This window comes from Polypterus senegalus, chromosome 2 (genome assembly GCF_016835505.1).
Source record: "Polypterus senegalus isolate Bchr_013 chromosome 2, ASM1683550v1, whole genome shotgun sequence".
NCBI lineage: Eukaryota > Metazoa > Chordata > Cladistia > Polypteriformes > Polypteridae > Polypterus > Polypterus senegalus.
The window spans coordinates 141,327,172-141,334,947 of NC_053155.1; the positions used below are offsets into that span (position 1 = coordinate 141,327,172).

At 39.9% G+C, this 7,776-nt stretch overlaps 1 protein-coding gene across 2 annotated transcripts in view; it reads right to left on the reverse strand.

Annotated features, from left to right (window-relative positions):
* Window positions 1-1,423, reverse strand: part of cyfip1 (cytoplasmic FMR1 interacting protein 1) — a 131,893-nt gene extending 130,470 nt beyond the window's left edge. Inside the window, exon 1 of one of the 2 annotated variants that reach the window (XM_039744714.1) lies at window positions 1,232-1,421. The gene's annotated coding sequence lies outside the window, so the exon portion shown is untranslated. Of the gene's footprint in view, window positions 1-1,231 lie in introns of both variants that reach the window. The other variant, XM_039744716.1, reaches the window with a different exon arrangement.
* Window positions 1,424-7,776: the final 6,353 nt, after the last annotated feature.

Below are 7,776 nucleotides of genomic sequence, written 5' to 3' on the forward strand. Positions count from 1 at the left end.
CCAGAACCCTTTACAGAGCGATTGCTTTTTGATTGTTACTGGGCATCTAAGGTTTTAATGCCTGACTACACAGAGCTCAAGTTATACAACCATGAGAACTACAGTAAGTAAACCTTCACAGAGCACATATTAAATCATCAATACTTGCATTTATATCATTACAGTTAATGCTTATCAAAATCAGTCAAACTTCTCCCTCAGTAACAGCAACTGCCACAAACAGAATACAAAACTCCACACTGGCAGGATCGGGGGCTGGCCGTATATCTAACCTAAATTTATATAGCACCTTGCCATAATGAACCAACATGCTTTACTTACAAGCTGATTTGCCCAGTCATTTGGAGTGTGGACTGAAGAGGCAGAATTGCCTCTTCCTGACCTGTCGTTGACTACTAGGCCACACTGCCTGACTAATCTGCACTAAAACAACTGAAATTTCACGAGATCAATGTTATTCCTCAATATATCTCTTATTTCCGTTACTGCCATATAATATACATGCAAATGTCTCTGTGGATTTTGCTGCGTTTTAAAAACACGGTGCGTGATGTCAATAAGCACTTTCCATTTAAAGTCATTAAGTCTTCCACGCCCGGGGTGGGCACGGAGCGGCTTCACGTTTCCCGTTTTTCGGTGTCTGCAGCTGCAGTGATTCCTTACAATGGAAGCGATCGACAGACTAACGTGGGCACATGTTTCCGTTTTTTTTTTTTACTCCGTTACTTTATTTTGATTTTGTCTCTTTTCGTTACGTTTAATCGTCAGTAGCCCTACCGCACCTTGACTCACGAAATCCATTCCGGACGCTCGAAAGCTCAACGAAACAGATACGCCGGTAGGACTTCGTGGAGATATGTTACAAGAAAAGTACGGTTTCAACGGATCTGCTAAAGTTTATGTTTTGTTCTCTGCCGGCGTTTTCGTTTTTTTTTTTCTTTCAGAAGAAGCAAGAATCTGCGTAGCGTACACAAATCGGAAAGGTGGGGCTTCCACAAACTCCATGAAGTTTTTTTGAAACAAGTAGAGCTACAGCGCAGGCCTGGAGTGCAAGTTGGAGCTCGGCAAACCAAGCGTTCACACCCCCTTCAAAACAACCGAATTTCACGCACTTCTCGAAGGGGAGAATCTTCCAGATTTGAAACGGGAAACCACAGCTCGACGTTTAAAGCCCACGCGCACACAGGTAAGTCGGCGAAACCCGATGAGGTACTACTCCCGAGTTTCTTACCCCGATTAGATCCGACTGGCGTCTCCACAGTCGAGCAACTCAAAATGAGAATCCCATTGGAGGCGAGACGAGCAGCTGCAGGGTGTCTTCACCGAGGTGGAATGAAAGGCTCCCAGATAAGAAGACTTCGCGAAGCAGGCAGGAGTGGTGACTGGAAAAGGGCAGTGCCAGCTATGAGGGGAGCGACTGACTGAGTCAAAAATTGGGAGTCACAAGGGAAAGTGCGTCGCCACTGCCGCCGCCGCCAGGGGGAGCCCACCGCACTGACGGCCGCAGACCAAAGAGTCACCGCCCACGGAACGGGCCTCGCCGCGCCTATCTGCGCGAGCTGCCAACTGTGCAAACAAACTTGAACTGGTGATGTCGTCGATGGCCTGTTAAAGAGAAAAAAAGCATGTAAAACTTCCTCTTAGCGTTTCCCGGCTCCCCGAACGCGTGACTTCTGCTTTTTTTTGTGCTGATGTTCTACAATGTTGCTTTTCAGCTTGTTGTGGTAAGTAATGCATGTGTGCTGATAGAAAGAATTGAATTGTAAATGTGCCATACGTTGGGGAGTGCAGTAACGCATTTTGCCTTCACACCGATGAACTGACAGACACTATAAGTAATTATATAAAATTTTGCGATGACACCATAATCCCCGTCAAATCAATGAAAATATGACCCAACAACAAGACACGGATTACCGGTGATTAAAAAAATACTGTTAACCAAAGGAAACGGGGCATTTCATCATAGAACGTTAACTGAACAGAAAGAACTACAGGAGGTGGTGAAACGTGAATACAAATGGACAAAGCTGAAGTACTAGGACTAAACTGAGAATGAACTGTGGACTGATAATATGGGTTAATTGTGGAGTGGCATGATGATGATGGCTGGCATCAGGGCCGGATTTAGATGAAAAGAGGCCCTAGGCTATTCCACTTATGAGGCCCTTTCACCTCCCATAATAAGTTTGTTCAAATTGCTAACAATTTGAATGTAGGCCCCTCTTGATCTTGAGGCTCTAGGCTGAAGCCTAGTTAGCCTATAGGAAAATTCGGCCCTGGCTGGCATACACACTAAATGCAAAATCACGTTGAAATGGAAGATGTTAAAACTGACTGTGAGTTGGCCCAATGAAGCCTATTCAAAGTTTGAAACACAGGGATTTGCTTCAGAATATTGTCAGGGAGAACTGGAGCCTAGGGTCCATCATTCTTTGATCAGAATGATATCAGAAAGATTCCATACAAGTAAATCCATTTTTACAAACGTAAGATCAAAAACAAATCAACCCCCACCCCTGAAAAAGAGAGCTAAGCCAACAGAGTAAAACTTAAAGCCAGTAAAAATAAGTAAGTAGCCGAATTAATAAGTGAATAAAGATAAATGGAGAAGGAAAAAAAAGGGGAGAGACTATGCTTCCTCAGTGCTTTAAAAGCTTATTCAAAAATGTTGTTGTTTAGATCCTGCCAGGTTTTGAAAAAGTTCTGCACAGATCTTCTAAGTTGGAATTAGATTTTTTCCCGTTTCAAATAGTATATAACATCAGTTACCCACTGACTTAAACAGGGAGAGTTAGGATTCTTCCAATTGAGCAAGATGAGTCTACATGCCAATAGTGTAGTAAAGGCAATTACAGTTTGTCCTTCTTATCAGAAAGATCCTTGAGCAAACTAAAATGAAAAGGAAGCCCTGGCCTAGACAGTGTATGTGGAAGTCTTGTTCCCTAATGTGCATAGCAACTTTCAACAGTATTCCACTTCATATTTGTGATATCTCTGGATTTACAACAAGTACCCAGTCTATGGAAATATGCAAATGTACTTCCATTAGCAAAAAATACACAACCAAAAGTGACTTTAGACCAGGGCTGTTATCCATTTTTGCAAACTGCTACTGTATTTTTATTAAAAGTTAGTTTTAAATTTTTGATTATCCCAAAATTATTTATAATTGTTGACAATGTCAACTGTCTGGTCTTTGATTTTAGAAGAAACACCATTTGCCCACAAGAAAAAATGAAAAGTTATTAGTTCTTTAGTTTTTATAATGTTTAGTTGTAGGAAGGACTTATCACACCAGTTAACAAAAATCATCTGCCACTGGACCATGATTCGTTTCATTATCCTTAAGTTGGCTTATAATCACTGAGTCAACAGCAAATTTAAGAAGAGCCTATTTTAACATTTTTTTTGAGTCGTCCATTATTTTAGAGAACGTATAAAAAATATGAAAGAAAACCACACTGTGTTGAAATCCATATTAAAATCTATAATAAGTCTCTCTACAAGGAAGTGGGGCTGTATGGTACTAAAAGCTGATGAGAAATCTACAAGCAGAACTCTTGCATGAGTTTTGATGCCCTCCAAGTGGTTGTACAGGAGATGAAGCAAAGTGACAATGACATCCTCTGTAACTTTATTAGACTGGTAGGCAAACTGAAATGGCTTTAATAAAGCCCGGGTTTCTGTGTAAACTTCCTCTGTAGAAGTGTTTCAAATGTTTTCATAAACCGTGATGTCAGGGCCACTGGTATGAAATCATTTAAGGTTTTTGGGTTATTGTTTTTAGCTACAGGAACTGCTGTGGCCTCATTCCATAGCTTTAGAACTTTTTATATTATAACTTTTTTATTTTCTACAATTGATCGTCTGTTAAACCCAGGTACCACAAAGGAATGCCCCAGAATACTTCCAGTGAAACCTGTGAGAACATTGCTGTATTTTTCAATCAAAAAATTAATGATATTAGAGATAACATAGTATATCTCCCCATCACTGCAGAACCTCCAAAGCCCAGGTACTCCATTATAAACAAATTAAATGCTTTCACCAGGATAGATTTACCTGAATTACATAGTATAATCTCTCAACTGAAACCCTCCACCTGCGTCCTTGACCCATTACCAACAAGGTTTTTCAAAGAAATATCAGGCGTGGTAATTGACAATATTCTGGACATAGTAAATTCGTCATTAGATACGGGGGTCTTTCCAGACTGTCTTAAGACTGCTGTAGTTAAACCCCTGCTCAAGAAAAATAATCTTGACCCCTCTGCTTTTGAAAATTTTAGACCCATCTCTAACCTGCCCTTCTTAAGTAAAATTCTAGAGAAGGCAGTCATTATGCAGTTAAATGACCACCTAAATAAACATGCTATTCTTGATAAATTTCAGTCAGGTTTCAGAACAAATCACAGTACAGAAACTGCACTCGTAGTAGTAAATGACTTGCGGGTAAATGCAGACAGAGGCCATTTATCTGTTCTCATCCTCTTAGATCTGAGTGCCGTATTTGACACCATATGATCACAATATTCTTAGAAATCGCCTCAGTCAATGGGTGGGCCTCTGGCAGTGTCTTAAATTGGTTTGAATCCTACCTGGCAGGTAGAAAATTCTTTGTTAGTTGTGGTAATCACATCTCAAAGACACATGATATCCAATATGGTGTTCCACAAGGCTCTATCCTGGGTCCGCTGCTCTTCTCAATCTACATGCTTCCGTTAGGTCAGATTATCTCAGGTTACAACGTGAGTTACCACAGCTATGCTGATGACACACAGCTGTACTTATCAATAGCACCTGATGACTCTGACTCTCTCGATTCACTAACACAATGTCTTACTGGTATTTCTGAATGGATGAATAGTAATTTTCTAAACTAAATAAAGAGAAAACTGAAATTTTAGTAATTGGCAATAATGGATTCAATGAGGTTATCAGAAATAAACTTGATGCTTTAGGATTAAAAGTTAAGACGGAAGTAAAAAACTTAGGGGTAACTGTTGACTGTAATCTGAATTTTAAATCGCATATTCATCAGACCACTAGGACAGCATTTCTTCACTTAAGAAACATAGCAAAAGTTAGACCTCTTATATCATTGAAAGATGCTGAGAAATTAATTCACGCTTTTGTTTTCAGTAGACTAGATTACTGTAACGCACTCCTCTCAGGACTACCCAAAAAAGACATAAATCACTTACAACTAGTGCAGAATGCAGCTGCTAGAATCCTAACTAGGAAAAGAAAATCTGAACACATTTCTCCAGTTTTGATGTCACTACACTGGTTGCCTGTGTCATTCAGGATTGACTTTAAAATACTGCTTAGGGTTTATAAAGCCTTAAATAATCTCGCTCCATCTTATATATCGGAATGTCTGACACCCTATATTCCAAATTGTAACCTTAGGTCCTCAAGTGAGTGTCTCCTTAGAATTCCAAAAGCTAAACTTAAAAGAAGTGGTGAGGCGGCCTTCTGCTGTTATGCACCTAAAATCTGGAATAGCCTGTCAATAGGAATTCGCCAGGCTAGTACAGTAGAGCACTTTAGAACACTGCTGAAAACACATTACTTTAACATGGCCTTTTTATAACTTCACTTTAACTTAATACTGATACTCTGTATGTTCAATTCATCATAATAACTATTCATAGTGGCGCCAAAATCCGTACTGACCCCTACTCTCTCTTCTGTTTCTTTTTCCGGTTTCCACCTACTCAAAGCATCATGATGCACCAACATTGATGGACTAAAAGCCAGAAGTCTACGTTGACATTATCATCAGGTCCTTCCATGAAAACCCTAAATACAAAGAGGACGGTATGATTTATGTTAGGTAGAATGCCCAGAGGGGACTGGGCGGTCTCTTGGTCTGGAATCCCTGCAGATTTTATTTTTTTTCTCCAGCCGTCTGGAGTTTTTTTTTGTTTTTGTTTTTTCTGTCCACCCTGGCCATCGGATCTTACTTATTCTATGTTAATTAATGTTGACTTATGTTTATTTTTTATTGTGTCTTCTATTTTTCTTTTCTCCATTTTGTAAAGCACTTTAAGCTACCTTTTTTTTGTATGAAAATATGCTATATAAATAAATGTTGTTGTTGTTTAGCTGTTCTAATGACAAATTAAAAAATCAGACTGAGCAGCTCTGCACAAGATTATAGGAGCCTTCCACACAGATAATCTGGCTCAAGACTTTTGTTTTTAAAAATGTTCTCTACATCCTTTTGGATAAAAAAAATATCTCTCCTTTAGACCAGTGGCTTTAACTTCTCATATCACAAAATTCTTTGAGAAGCTATGCTGCATTCACATGCTGTCAAACCTTTCAGAGCTCTAACTTGTGATGTTTTACCTTTCCACTTCTCTGTGTTCATGTGGGTTTCCCATTAGACTATTTATAGAACCATAAAGTCACTATTGATTTGTTACTTGGTTTAAAAAAAACAATTAAAAATAAATTGTATTTTTCATGGTAATAAAGAACCAAATAAACATTAAATGTGTATCTCTTTGCCCTAAATGCAATTCAACCAAAAATATAATTTGTGACTGACAGATTGTTTTATTTTTAAACAGTTGACTACAATAAAAGGTCAGCATTGTGTCAGAACTTGGATAATATGGGTAGATTTGTTTTCCCAGAAATGCCCAACATGTAGCTCTATGTTTTGAGTTCGTTCACCTGGAATTTCCAACTTTAAAACTTGGATGTACCGTCTGTCCGACAGCATGTGACTGTAGCATCAATTAAAACAACCACTAAACAAAACCCAGGCCTGTCTGCACCCTTGCCAAATTGCATGCAGAGCAAAGAGGGGGTACAGTATGCCACAGCAGCACTTCTAAATTTAATGTATGAACCTTGGAAGGATTTAAAAAAAATGCAGGATTGCTGTTTATAGATTACTGGTCAGCTTCAAACACAGTCCAGCCACATATTTAAATTGATGGATCGATTCTTTTTGGACCATAACTTGTTGGGGTGGATTCTGGACATTTTAACTATCCATCCATCCATCCATTATCCAACCCGTATATCCTAATGACAGGGTCACAGGGGACTGCTGGAGCCAATCCCAGCCAACACAGGGCGCAAGGCAGGAACAAACCCCAGGCAGGGTGCCAGCCCACCGCAAGGCACACATACACACACACACACACCAAGCACACACTAGGGACAATTTAGGATCGCCAGTGTACCTAACCTGCATGTCTTTGGACTGTGGGAGGAAACCGGAGCACCCAAAGAAACCCACACGGAGAACATGTGAGCTCCACGCAGGGAGTACCCGGGAAGCAAACCCAGGTCTCCTTACTGCGAGGCAGCAGCGCTACCACAGCGCCACCGTGCCGCCACATTTTAACTAACAGAACACAAATAATGAGTGTTAAGGACTGTCTTTCTGTAGCCTTAATGTATTGGGACACCCTGGGGCTGCTGTCTGTCACCTCTTCTGTATATCCTATACACAAATGACTGCAGGAGAAGGATAGACAATATAAAGAGGACAGCCATGGACCTGTTGTTGATGAGTTTATTCAATGCTGTGATCATTCTTTTTTAAGGTAAGCAAATGTCACATTAGACAACTTTTTGTCATAAAGTATGTTAGATTTGCCAACTGCAGGCACTGATCTCATCACGGGAACTTGCCAATTTAAATGATTGAACATTACAGCTTATGTCACATTTACCGACCGAGAGCTGTCCTACTATTGCAGTTTTTTTAGTTATTCACACCTTTTTTCTCACAGCCAATAGCATGCTG